This window comes from Lemur catta, chromosome 22 (assembly GCF_020740605.2).
Source record: "Lemur catta isolate mLemCat1 chromosome 22, mLemCat1.pri, whole genome shotgun sequence".
NCBI lineage: Eukaryota > Metazoa > Chordata > Mammalia > Primates > Lemuridae > Lemur > Lemur catta.
The window spans coordinates 15,182,932-15,197,546 of record NC_059149.1 but is presented as its reverse complement, the minus strand read 5'-3'; positions in this window follow the sequence as shown (position 1 = coordinate 15,197,546).

Here is a 14,615-nt window from a genome sequence, read left to right as displayed (position 1 = left end):
CATGTGCATGATCTAATTCTCAGAGGTTGCTATTTGTTACAGATATTAATCGATTTTATAGATGAAGAAGTTGAAGCTCAGAGATTAAATCACTTTCCTGAGATCATACATCTTATACATTTTGGAAGTGAGGTTCAAATTCTGGTCTACCTGATTCTACAACCTAGTGCTCTTAATTTTTATGTTCTATTGCCTAGGTAGAACTGGCTGGTTTGAGCCTTTGGTGGCTAAAATAGAAGACAGGGACAAACCCCCAGTGTTTCACTTTATTTTTCTGTTTCTTTTCTAGTAGCATGAAGGAGGAGGCCCAAAGTTATGAGTAATCGCAATGGTTTTCATACTACCCCTCACCAATTCTGCCTTCATTGTCTAGTATCTACATTCACTTCAATCATTCTCAAGGATTCAATTACCATTCATGTAAGGATGAATGTCAAATATTTATCTTCAGTCCAAACATTTCATCTCAGGATAGACTCATCATTCTAACTGCCCGTTCAACACCTCCGTGGGCACCCCCAATTCGACATATCCCCAAACTAAAGGCATTGATTGTCTTCACACCCAAAGACCTGCCCATTCCTCAGGTTGGCTAGTCAACAGCTCATTGGCTTTGATGAACTTCCCAAGGTGTGGGTGTCAGACATTTGTTTCTCCATTACTGCTCACCTCTTAAAGAGAAAGCAGAATCACAGCTATTTTGCATGTTTTCTAGACGGTCCAAATGTCATCACTATTGCCTGTAGGGTTGAGGACTATTTTGAGATGGTGATGAAGATTATCTCAAGAAAACACCCTCTCTGTGCAGCCCTCTTCTCTTTTCACTTTCTGTTTGACACTGAGGAAGTTGGCGAGAACTTGTAAGTCACGCTAATCCTTAGGCACTCAGGCATGGCCTGAGTCATGCTCACCCACTCATGGAGACAAATTCACGCTCAGGAAAATGAGCATATGGGGGCAATAGGCAAACATTCTGTTATCTTAAGTCCTTCTGTCCAACCCATCCTCTGGGGACATCTTTTCTCTTCCCAACCTTCCTCATCTTTGAGCGGATTTTAATGCAGAAAACAGCACAAAAAGTTAGAATTCTCCCTCTACTCAGGCACTCCTGAGTGTTTGTGGAAAGATGTTGCTTGTCCTTAGTAAGCTCAGCGTTTGGAAACACGGGGCCCTCTCCAAGACAGTTTGTCTCCAGAAAAATTCCAGGCTAGTTGTTATAGACCTTGGAGTCTATAGTTACAGGGGAGTTGGAAGATAAACTGGTACTGATTACTAAATTAAAAAAGAAACACAAACACCAAGACATCTTGGGACAAAGAATATTGTGAAAATGACAACTGATGATCAGAGAATATAAATTCTTATTTTCTGCTCTCTTTTAATCTTTGTCAAAAAGAATTTGTTAAGGAACGTGAAAGAAAATATTCACAGCTGTTGTTTGGTTTCCCCCTCTCCTATGCCAGGCATTATTGCTAATCTTTACAGAAATCTTGTAAGGTGGGTATCGTGTGTTGTACAGATGAAGGAACTGACCTCAGAGAGGCCAACTGATAACCCAAGTTACTGAAATGAAGATTTTTTTCCTCCATATTTTTATATGTGCAGCCATAGACCTACAGCAAGGGACGATGTCTGCCTCGTGCACTTCTGTATACCCGGAGCTGGCACAAATCCTGGAGCAAAGTAGGAGCTCAGTAAATGTTTGTTGCATAAAGGAATGAATGAAACTGGAAAGTGATTATAACAATGGTTTCCTCCACCTAGCAGTGGTGTAAATTGGGATGGGCCAGGTTACAACTTGGTACCAAACAACCCCAAAGTTTCAGCAGTTCAAAGCACAGGTCTGTTTCTTGTTTTCACTCGATGCCCTTTACAAATCGTTAGGGGGCTTCATGCCACCCATGATGGTTACTCGAAGACCCAGGCTGAAGGAGGTGCACCTGTCCTGAATGTTGTTGCTTGCACTGTAATGAAATCATTTAAACCGGAAGTGGCCCACATCTCTTTTGCTCACAATCCGTTGGCTGGAACTACCCACCTGGCCCCACCGAACTACAAGGGAGCCAAGAAGGGAAATTCTATCAAGTGCCTGGAAAAGGGTAGATCTAAATTTACTTGACAAACAGAACTAGTGACCTCCATAGGACGTAGGGGTCAAACAAAGTGATGCATATTAAAATGCTTTTTATCATGAGAGGCAGTTGGTGGTTACTAGTGATTGTTAGGTGCAGTGTGGCCTTGAGCCATTGTGTTTGCTCCTACATGAGACTTCTCAACAGGGATTTATCCTGGGCAATGATAGAAAAGCCCTGAGACCTTGTCAGAAGGAATAGCATGTCCAGTCCTGATGCTTTTACAAATGTCAGGACGGTTTCCTGTCCAGATGCCATTCTGAGCCCCATAGACATACAGGGCTCACAAGAATATATAGGCTGGTTAGGAGGCTGTTCCCTGAGCAAGAGGGTGGGTGCTCAAGCAGTCCTATCACCCTGGCATGCCTGGGCTTAACCCAATTCTTAAACGGTGGATAATATTGTCCTAATCCCTTTCTTTAAGCACTGCGGGCTCATCTGGTTTGCAGGGTTGAACGAGAGTGGTTGCGGACCAGATAGCGGAGTTTAATGCACCACTGGGATGATTACTGGGGTGAGGGTTCAGTGTGCAGAGGCAGAAAGTTCGTACTCATTTTCATCAGTGGTCAAGGTCGGCTGGAACTGACCAGATGAGGTTCCCATCCATCCTTTTTGACAGTTGCTGTGTGTTTCCAGAAAACAAACCAAATGGATTCTGTAAGTTCATATCCTAACTCTACAAAGTGCTGAATGCTTACAAGAGTAGCAAATAAGCACACCCCTTCAATGCACGAGGAAATGATTTTCACTCATCTTGTCATTGTGTAATTGAAGCATTAGAAGAAGCCATTTCGCCGCTGGATGAAAGTCCAATCCTATCTCCTTTATAAAAGACAATAAACAGACTGGAACACCCAATTCATATCTTAGTTCTCTGAACCATAGGAAGATGCTTGCCTTGGGTCAAAAGATAGAAATGAAAACCAAATTTACCAATAACGTCTGGTAACTCCAGATATTTACCATTGGTTCTGTCTGCAAATGTAAAGGGACTTTCCCTCTTTTAGGCATCTCTTAGGGATATGTGGGGTGAGGGCAGGTGGGGTGGGTTGTGGGGTGAGGTCATTAGAAATGGCACTAAATGCCTGTAGACAGGGGTCATTTGGGGCTATTACCTTGGTTTTCCCCTCCGTGTGGCACCTCTGAAATGATTAATATGCCCTCTCCCGTGGTCAGGAGTGCAGCTTATCAGACAGCTTGTGTAGACTCAGGGGACATGGGAGCTATTTCTGATTTCCTTATCTACAGGCTGAGAGATCAACTATCTTTAGAAAGTCTAATGGAATAGTAGCCAGGACTTTGGAGTAAGAAGGACCCACCTATTACCTGTGTGACCTTCATGAAGTTGCTTAATATCTTTGAGACTCAATTTCAGAATTTGGAAAGTAAGGATAATACGAATAATAGTACTCACTTCTAAGGAAATTTATAGGAGGATAAACTAAGATTATATATGTAAAGCACTTAGCACAGTACCTAGCACATAGCAAGCCCTTAATAAATATTTGTAAAATTTCTAGTTGGGTTGAGTGTGAAGATACCCCACCGTCATATCAAGTTGTTGGCTTTGTGGCATAGGAGTAGGGTGACTAGATGCACCGTTAGCATCAACTAATCACGTTTATTTTTGGTATCTCAGAGCACACATGGGATTGTGAGGCATGTGAGCAGTCTCCACGCTAGGTGCTGTACAAAAGCAACATGATGACATCGCAGTGATGTTAAATGCAGAGATGCTCAACAGGCAACACTCACCTGTGCTGTGAGAAGCCAGGATGGTGCTTCTCTTGCGAGGGGCACACAGGACACTTCTGATGTCACTGATAATGTTCTGTTTCTTGACCTGGGACTAATGACACAGATGTTTCGTTTTTGAAAACTTCACTGAGCTGTATGCTTCTGATAGGTACATTTTTCTCTACTGATACTGTGTTTCAATACAGAGTTAAAACTATAAACCTTCTAAGTCATCAATCTAATTTGGCGAGATGATCAATCAAGATTGAAGATATTGCTGCAAGGTAATAGACTCCATACATGATATAGTTTCTCTCTCTTTGTCTCTCTCTTTTTTCCTCTGATAATGTCCTACTGAGTATAACTTAGAAGAAAAGCGAAACATTTCAGACATTTGAATTTTATGTCCCTCTATCTTATTCGGTGGTTATACATTTAAGTTTCATCTTGTCTGAAATTTTTATTTCTAGTGCTATTTTCTTTTTGCTCACATTTGCTTAGTAATGCTTTGTCTACCGCCTTTTAAATGTAAATTTCAACTAATAATGATAATAATAGTGATAAATCAATGAACTAACTATATGTACTACTCATGTTTGGAATTAGAATATTAACAATTCATTTGAAGCCCTCTGTGTGTCCCTTTCCCATCTAACCTTTGCCCCTCGTGAATTTCTTTATATGTATGTATCACTAACTAATGCAGTCTCTTGACTTATGATGGCTCGACTTAGGATTTTACAATTATTCAACTTCGGGATGGTGCATAAAGCCACACGTATTTGGTGGAAAGTGGTACAATACCTCCCAGATGCCAGGCAGGAGAGAGAGCTGCAGCTCCCAGTCAGCCACAGGAGCTAAAAAAAAACTTCTAAAAGAAAACAGAAAATTTCTGTGACAGTGGATTAGTCAAAAATTTCTTGGATAGGACACAAAAAAGTACAAAGCATGAAAGAAAAAAAAATTGATCAATTTAACTTCATCAATATTAAAAACTGCTTTTCAAAAGACACATATAAAGGAATTTAAAAAGCCACAAACTGGGTAAAATTATTTGCAGAACACATAGCTGATAAAGCACATGTAGTCTCCAAGACGTGGAGACTTTTACAGTTCAAAAATAAGATACACAACCCCATTAACAAAGGGAGAGCCCAGGCAGGAGGATCGCTTGAGGTCAGGAGTTCAAGACCAGCCTGAGCACCAGTGAAACCTCATCTCTACTAAAAATAGGATGATAGCGAGTGCCTGTGGCCCCAGCTACTCGGGAGGCTGAAGCAGGAGGATCACTTGAGCCCAGGAGTTTGAGGTTGCTTTGACCCAGGCTGATGCCACAGCACTCTACCCCAGGCAACAGAGTGAGACCCTGTCTCAAAAAAAAAAAAAAGAAAAGAAAAGAAAAAGAAAAAGACCCAAAACAATTGTAGAGAAGTTTTTTAACCAACACTTCACCATGGCAAATAAACATATGAAAAGATACTCAATACTAGTAGACATGAGGGAAATGCAAATTGAAACCACAAGGAGATACCACTACATGCCCACTAGAATGGCTAAAAGGAGAAAGACTGATTTTATCAAGTGTTGGCAAGGATGTGGATTCATCAGAACTCTTGTGCTTTGCTGGTGGGGATGCAAAATGGTGCAGCCATGTTGAGAGCACAGTTTGGCAATTTCTTTGAAATTAAACATACACTTACCATATGACTTAGCACTTCCTACTTGTATTTACCCAAGAGAAAGGACAACATATGCCTATCACAAGACCTGTATGCAAATGTTTATTGCAGGTTTATTCAAGATAGACCTAACTGGAAACAGTGCAAATGCCCTTCAACTGGTAAATTAATAAAAAAAATCATGATACAACCATATGATGAAATACCACTCAATAATAAAAAAGAATGAAGTATTCATATGCCTAACAATGTGGATGAATCTCAAAGCCTTATGCTAAGCGGGGAAGAAGCCAGACACAGAAGGCTATGTGCTGAATGATTCCAGTTATATGCCATTCTGGAAAAGGTTATAGGGAAAAAACCAGATCAGTGAGTTCAACAGCTGGGAATTGGGGGAAGGGATTAACTGGAAAGGGGCACAAGGAAACATTCCGAGGTGCTGGAAATGCTTTAAATATTGATTGTGGTTGTGTTTACATGACTGATATGTTATCAAAGCTTATTAGATTTTTCTTTTTTTTTTTTTGAGACAGGGAGTGTCTCACTCTGTTGTCGGCGCTCCAGCGTGGTGGTGTCATTATAGCTCACTGCAAACTCAAACTCCTGGGCTCAAGTGACTTAGAACCATTTCATATCAGAGGTGCACTGCGTTAGCTTTCCTGGAGGGTCTCAGCTTTAACGCCAAGTCTCAGCTCAGCTTCTCAAATTTTCAGAGCATTAGGCTTAGAAACCTAATGGTGATGCTAATTTAGGACATAAGTAGGTCCCCCCCAGGGCAACGGCTCTTATCAATCCCACCTACCTGTGTACGACTCATGCTCCCAACTCAAGATGTAGGGTTCTGATTTTCTTTCCTTTTCCTTTTCTTTCTGGTTCTTGAACATTTCCCTTACTTCCTAGTATGTCCCACATACATCATCATTACAACTCCTGTTTGTTGTAATGTATCAAGAAACTACGCAGCGGTATTTCAGCGGAAGTGGGAGCTTCAGAGTGTCTCTCTGGTCCCCCATACTGCAGCCACCCTTCTCTGCCGCTTTGTTTTAACTCTACTTCTTGTCAGTTTCATAAACTCCCATGCACCATTTTCCAGTTTTAACAAGGATCAACATTTTATTATTCTGATTTCATCTAATTGTGCTCCCCATTATTTTTTTCTGGGGGGGGAGGGGAGGAATTTTAGGGAAATTCCTGACATTTTATCATTTCGTTCATGAGAACATCAGTAGGATCCTACCTATAACATAACTGCAATCTCATCGTCACGCCTTAATAGCAAAGCCCCGGCCTGTAGAAATATTAATTTTTCACACATTGTTTCCTGGGTCTATTTTCTGAGTCTCTTATCTTTTCCCCGTAATTTTCAACTCAGTTCTTTGAGATGTTCTTGATTTTCCAAGCCACGAATTTAGATATGAAGAGTGAATTCAACTACTAAATGTCTCAGTTTACAGATCATGTTTCCAAGCTGCAGGAGCCTGGGGTTTGAGACTCATTACTTTTTTTCTTCAGGTGCCCAACTATTATCTTCAACAACTCTATTTCACTGGCCCGTATTCTGATGATTTAATCCCATTCTTCTTTCCGGCTGTCTGGCCTCTCCGGTAGTTATTTATTCTCTCTCTGGGACACAAGTCTGGTTGATGAAATATCTTTACTGGCAAAAAAAAATCCCACAAGCTGCAAAAGCAAAGGTGTGTTAATTAGCATTTGTTGAATCAGTAATGAATCTACAGACAGCGATTTGTGTATCTTGCTCTACTTCTCTTGTCTTCTGAACAGACTGAGGTAGTAATAGAATTTTCACCTGAATAGCTATTCTGATTTTTCATCTCTAGAGGCAATCCTTCCCAGGAAAAAAAATGATATATAAAAATATATATCTCCTGGATATATTTCTAGTTGCTATCGGGGTTGTGTGAAGCTTGGTCTTTAAAATACCCCCTGGGCCAGAGGACTATTTGTCATATATGGAAATTAAATGTTTACTTTTCTGTTAAGTTCCGGCCTCTTTTCGTAGAAAAAGAAATAAGTGCAAATAAACAACTTTGCAGGTTTCCAGAGCCTCTTTGTAGGTCTGAGGAAGCAAGGTAGCTTTGAGAGAGGAAGGAAGAGAGGCAACGAGTCCCAGTTCTCAGAGTGAAAAGCACAGTGCGTGTGAAACAGAGACCTGGGCACCTGGCTGGGAAAGAGGACAGGGTTTGCCTTAGATTTGCTACCCACTGGCTGCATGATCCAGGGCCAGCCCCTTAAATCATAGAATGGTCACAGTCACACCTGCCTCATGGCGTTGTTTTGAAGATTGATAGAGACATGGTGAATTGCTACATGAACGTTAGCATTATCATCTTGAATTCCAGAGTAGAATTCTGCTAAACACAGTGTGTTTGCTTCTATAGTCAATATTAATAGTATATTCTGGAATCTGCCTCTGCTGGTTCCCACACTTTTGGACTACTCTTGGCAATGATCTTTTTCTAACCATGCACAGAGCGTCCCTGTGCAGAATTTAATTTTGTGTTAGTAAATGTTATTTTAGATTTAAAAATCCATTTAGATGTTAATGCCCTTTTCCCTTTAATGGGTCTCTGTGGAGAGCCCACCTTCTGCTCAGTGACTCTGCCCCGAGGGGGAAGAGGCCGAGTGGGATCCATCACGACTAATGGAATAATTAATAGAATGTGTTTAAGACCAAGGATGGAATGATTAAGAAAACCCTTGATCCAAGTTACTGAAAAATCACATCAAAGTTTTCCGGAGAAGAAAGTTTGTGGGCGAAACATGGTTATTTTTAGTAGTGAATTATCAGTCTTCCGCAGGTGAGGAGCAGGATGAGCAAGAAGGAAAGGAGAAGTGTGGGCTTGGAGAGACAGGAAAGGAAATTAATGACTAGGGAAAAGTCCATTTAAAAATAGAGGATGAAGAAAGTTCACTGATAGACTGATTTTCCTCTGGAAGAGAAAAACCAGGTGCCCCAACCTCCCAGAAATCAGAATATTAAGACTTTTCTACCCAGAGTGGTGGAGAAGGCAGGAATGGACATGACAAGGTACTTTAGGCATGACTCATCTTTCCTCTGAAGCTGGGTGTTTCCAGGCAGTGGTTCCAGATGTTCCACTCTAAGTGGACACAGTAGGGCACACGGATTCCGCGGGGTGGGGTTAATAACGACAGGATCTAGGGAACTTGTTCAAGAGAGAAACAGATGATAGAGTCAAAGGAATTGATCATTTTGTTAGGCGTGGTCATGGCAATATGGCTCTACTTTTGTTAACGTGGTAACACTGATGGTTCTGGACTTTCTGCAGCGTGAAGCTATGTAAGTAATGTACACATTTTTAAGAGACGTGTGGAGGAATAACGTGTCATGGTGCTCTGCATTTGCTTTCCAAAACCATGAAATAAACCAACATTGTAAGATTACTCATTTTGTGTAAAATGTGTGATTAGAGGGAACCTCTCTCCCTGTCAGGAATATAAGAGTAATTAGAAAAACAAGTATGTTCCATCTCAGCAAATGGAAAAACAAACAATAAAGCTATTTGCCAAATTTAAAAATATATATGTTTTTCTCCCCAGGATCAAGTGCCTTTGGCAAAGCTCTCTTGGCTATATTGCTATGCAATGAAAACCAGAAAATATTTAATCGGGTGGAGAGACACACTTCGTGTTCTGCCTGCCAGTCTGGAAGGAGATTTATCTGTTGTTACGTAGCATCATTAGGCCCATAAAGGGGAATTTCGTGCAGTTGTTTGCAGTGTCTGGATGTCGTTAAATGAGGCATTTGCTTCATCATAAATTGTGCGATGGCTCTCCCATCCTCCCCCCTTTCTTTCTGCCACCGCAGCCTCAGTGCACGTGCATTTCTCAGAACGCAGGGGATGCCACACACGCTTTCCACAAATCATCACGCCAGGTGCAGGGCCTGCAAGAACTCTTTCCTTCAACAAACCTTTTTGAGCACCAAGTATGTATAGGCAGAAGGGCCCCGTGGACTTGTGCGACACTTTGCATCTCTAGAGGATTAAAACTTGCTCGGGGTTTTTAGAGAACAGGCAGAACTAGCAGAGAGGGCAGAGGACAATCACAAAGCCGGCTTTCTAATGTCAGAGGTCAGGGAAAAGCCAAATAAACTGGAATTATTCACCCCCAAGAAGATTGGTCTTTCAATATAATAAATCGATGTCCATATTTAAATAAAATAACATTTCCCATCGAGACAAGGGCATTGTATAGGAGTTCGGAAGAGTTTCAAATAGTTATTGCACAAACAAGCACACAACAGTAGTTGAGTGTGTGGGTGCTACTGTGGGGTGTTATATGATGATCTGCTGACCTATAAAGAGCAGATGATCCGACCAATGACAGGAGGGCTTATCCTCTCCATTGACGGTGCCACAGCGTTGGCTTTTACCCATGACAAATTGCTACCGACATTTACTCGATACCCACACATGAGGAGGTGATTTCCAGGCGGAAAAGGTACCTCATGGCTCATTAAGAACATTTGCTGTTATGTGATCCTCAAAGAAAAAGAAGGTATGCAGAAAATACCTTATTATCATATCCTTTTTAGGAAGGCATAACCAACGGGATTCCTCAGATATAAATACCCTTTTTTGGCACCATTTACTATATTTAAGGAAAAAAATGGAGGTTCTGAAAGAGCCTGCCTGCCAAAAGCACTTCTTACTGATGCATTTGTGTGTATAAAGTGAGAGTCCCACTCTGAGAACCAGGAGCTATCTCAAAGCATTTGGGTCTGAGAAGGAAATATCTAGAACCTGGAGGCAGTGAGTCTGCCTATGGCCCGAAGGACCAGCCAGGTACCAAGTGAGGAGATCTCAGCTGCCACACGCTTCCCTCTGAAGGGTGGCAGAATATACTGCCCCAAAATACGCCAGTTTGGCAGAAGGATTATTTTGAGCTTAAGGCACTTGCAAAACAGCCATGGCAAGAAGGGTTCTCTGACCTCTTCTTTTCTTCCTAAAAGCAGGAGATGAAACCCCCTATGGAAGATGTCCTTTCTATACCAGGAGAAAAGGAACAGTCTCATCACTGGGCATAAGGAGTTGAGGCTGATGGAAATCCGCACAGTCGTCCCTCCGTACCTGAGGGAGATCAGTTCCTGAATACCCTGTGGATACCAAAATCTGAGGTTGCTCAAGTCTCTTCTATGAAATGGCATATAGTACACAGTCGTATTTGCATAGTATATAGTGGTATTTGCATATAACCTACACACATCCTCCTGTATACTCTAAATGATCGATAGATTGCTTATAATACCTAATACAATGTAAATGCTATGTAAAGAGTTGTATTGTTTTTCATTTGTATTATTTTTTATTGTTGTATTATTTTTTATTTTCTTTCCAAATATTTTTGATCTAAGGTTGGCTGACTCTGTGGACGCAAACACAGTCCAACTGGAGAAACAAACCTGAAATTAACCCTTATCTCCTACTCACGTCTCCACGATTAACTGCCCTTGCCCAAGCCCTTTTGTCTCACTACGTTTTCACAAATTACTAGTCTTTGTTCAACCTGGCGTATAAGCACTTAGGTTTTGCCACTTCTTTGGGTCTTTGTTTTCCCTTATTTCCCATGTGCAAGTACCAGCCTGTGTGCTTTTCTCCTGTTAATCTGCATTATGTGAATTTCATTCTCAGTCCCAGCTGGAGGCTCTGAGTGTGGAGGTAAAGTTTTCCTCCCGGACATCTCCATCGTGGAATCCACAGAGCGTTTCATTGAATGAAGAGTTTCTCAGTTGAGATGATTTAAACCTTGACTGAATTATAATAAATAAACAAACAAAAACAAGTACTATCCCAGGAACAGTATTTTCGTGTTTTTGTTTTTCTGACAACAAACACCAGTCTGGTAATCAGCTGGGACCGAAAGATGCTTCAAACAGCCCCCCAGAGGGATTTTTTTCTCATCAGATCCTAAATTACATTCTTTATCAGAGTAGAAAGAAAATGCTTTAAATAGCCTTTGCAGCCAATAAGTGGGTTAGCCTATACCTTTATCTTAATTTTCACCTGCCAAAGACTATTCATGGAGTCTGCAGTGATCTGGTGGCTCGTGTTCTTTTTCCTGTTTGTGAGTGACATTTTCTAACATCAGGCATGGGATGATTATGAACACGAAGCTAAAAATCCTTCTCAGCCTCTTTTTAAAAAATATATCATTAAATTCTAAGTGCTTTTCCAATTTCTCTGCAAAGATATTTGTTTCTTGGAAGACCAACTGGCATATGGGTGGCAAAACTAGCATACATCATATAGCAAGAGCAGTGTCAGCACTTTATCTGGCCAATATCTCCTTGTAGATCCAGGGCTTGCTGCAGTGGGTTAAGCAAATGAAGCAATAGCCAAATTCTGGAAAGGAGAGTGGAAGACTACTGCAACATGCTTGGTGCGGGGAGCCCAGGCTCTGGGCAGGGAGTCAGCAACTCTATAACGTGGTCTGTTGCGGTGGTTAAGATCAGATCGGTTTTGGTGCTGATGGACTTTGGTATTACACCATCTCTTGATCACCATCTCTTCCATTCCTACTGGGTGTTCTTGGGTAAATTATTTAACATTCTTGGCCCCCGTTTCTCCATCTGGAAAACTGGAGTAATTCTAGTGCCTAATTTAGGGGGGTGATGTTAGCATTACATGGAATAATGTTGAAAATGAGCTCGGGAGTGCCTGTCATGTGCTTGTTAAACATTCTAATTGATGCTATCAGAGAGAAGGGTGACCAGCAAGTCTCCTGTAGGATTTGGTCAATAGGCAATCACGATCACTCATCTCCTTCTAATACGCCTTCCCTTACTGCAGAGCTTAGAAAACTAAAAATGACAACATATCCCAGACTCTCTTACAGCTAGAAAATTGTTTCTTTCCTCTAGATTTGCTTATATTTGCAAGAAGGGGTGATATAGTGGCTGCTTTCATGCTGCTTTGGGCTATTTTCTGCAGGCAAGAAAGGTCATGGGTCATGGAATTTTCTGGAGCACCGATCCAGCTTTAGAAGTGGTGAGAAGCAATGACTTTTTGATCCCGACTTTCAGATTCTTGTGTCTTCATCCCTGGGTGGCAGCGATGGTGAAATGTTCTTGAACTCCATCGTTTCTGGGGCAACCTTCCGGTCTCCTGCTTTCCTGATGTTAGCAGAGGGAGTAGCTCCCTGGTGGTAGATGCTTTGTCATTCTGGGAGTTTCTCCTGGAGACTCATCTGAGATCACACTTCTCCAGCCTTTCCAGCCACTTCTGTAATTAAACCCCTTTGTGTTTAAAATACTTAAGAGGAGAGTCTGTTACAAGCACCAAATCCTAACTTAAATAGTCAGCAAGTCCTACGGGGAGCATGAAGAAAGGGAGCAGAGAAAAAGGAAGTGGCTGGTGAGGAGTGAGATGCAAGAGGAAGAAGTAAGAGGCACCTTTATGCACCCCATGAGGTCACATCGCCCACAACTGATGACACTCCAGACAGAACATGAAAAACTCAAGGAGGGATGAGTAAAACCCTGCAGAAACTGGAACCAACTCTAGATGTAGCCAGGCATAGGGCTGCACACCTGTAATCCCAGGTACTCAGGAGACTGAAGCAGGAGGATCACTTAAGGCCAGGAGTTCGAGACCAGCCTGGGCAAAATAACAAAACCAAACCCCTCTAGATGTTTGGTCAACGGCCTTATGTGAACAATGTGGGACACCAAATGTCTTTGAGTAAAGCCTTTGCATGACATAAAAATTCTTTCCACTGGCCTCTTTCTCTATCAAGGAAGCATAAGAAACAGCTAGCGATTCCCAGAGAATTAAACCATAAATGGTTTGAATAACAAAGTTTGATGACAAATGATTATGTTGGTCTCTGTCCTGATTAGACTAGAAATGTACAGACTCCGTAAGTGTCAAGGGGCTGGGAATTCATTACCTGTCGGTTCTCTCCTACCTGAGGCTTGATGATTAAGCCACTCTCTCCCCTGGGGCTGTGCTCTTCTTTCAGAGGCTGATCTGTCACAAGTATAATGGGGATTAAGTATTACAGAAGCATTCTAGGCTATTAAGCACAACACACTGTCCTGATGATGTTTGCATTCAACCGTGGCTTGGAATAATCATGGATAGAAGAGCCCTTAAGAAAATGCTCTCATTAGCACATTTATCCACAGGTATCTGGAGATAACAACTCTCAGTGAAATGTCAGCACGCTTATTGGGCTTTGGCTAACACTGGTTTATCAGCAAGGGTGCTGTGAGAAGGGCACTTGAGTGTAAAGTTCCTCTAGCAATCTGGTGTAGGTAGCAAATTGGAATTATTCTGCCTCCTCTTCACACAAGATACTGGTGACAGTTTCAGGAAAGGTTTACATCAAACCTTATGCTAAGCCTCGCTTATCAACAACTATGGAGGAAGTAAAGAGGCTACAGCTGCCTCATCACAGTTGGAAGCTTTTTGGAAAAGGTTTCCATTCCCATCGTATTGCAATGTCATCCCCAGAGGACACAGACAGGAGACTAGGCATCAGTACAAGAGATGATAAAGTTGGATGCATTTGCTGATGCAGTGGATTAAAAATGCCACTAATGCCAGGTGGGCGAGGTGGCTCACAGCTGCAACCCCAGCACTTTGGGAGGCCCAGGCGGAAGATCACTTGAGGCCAGGAGTTTGAGACCAGTCTAGGCAACAGAGTGAGACCCCATCTCCAAAAATCTTTAAAAAATTAGCTGGATATAGTGGTGCACCCATAGTCCCAGCTACTCAGGAGGCTGAGGCAAGAGAATTGCCTGAGCCCAGATGTTTGAGGTTGCTGTGAGCTATGATGGCACCACTGCACTCCAGCCTGGGTGAAAGAGTGAGACCAGTTAAAAAAAAAAAAAAAGTCACTAAATCTGCAGTTCCTCCCATCAAGAAGTGGAATTTATTTTCCTACCCTCTTCAAGTTGGACTGGCCTTGTAACTTGCTTTGACCAATAGACCAATAATCAATGATGGAGCGGTGATGTTATATGACTTCCAAGCCCAGGCCCACAAGAGGTCTGGCAACTTCTGTTCTCATCTCCTTTGAACAC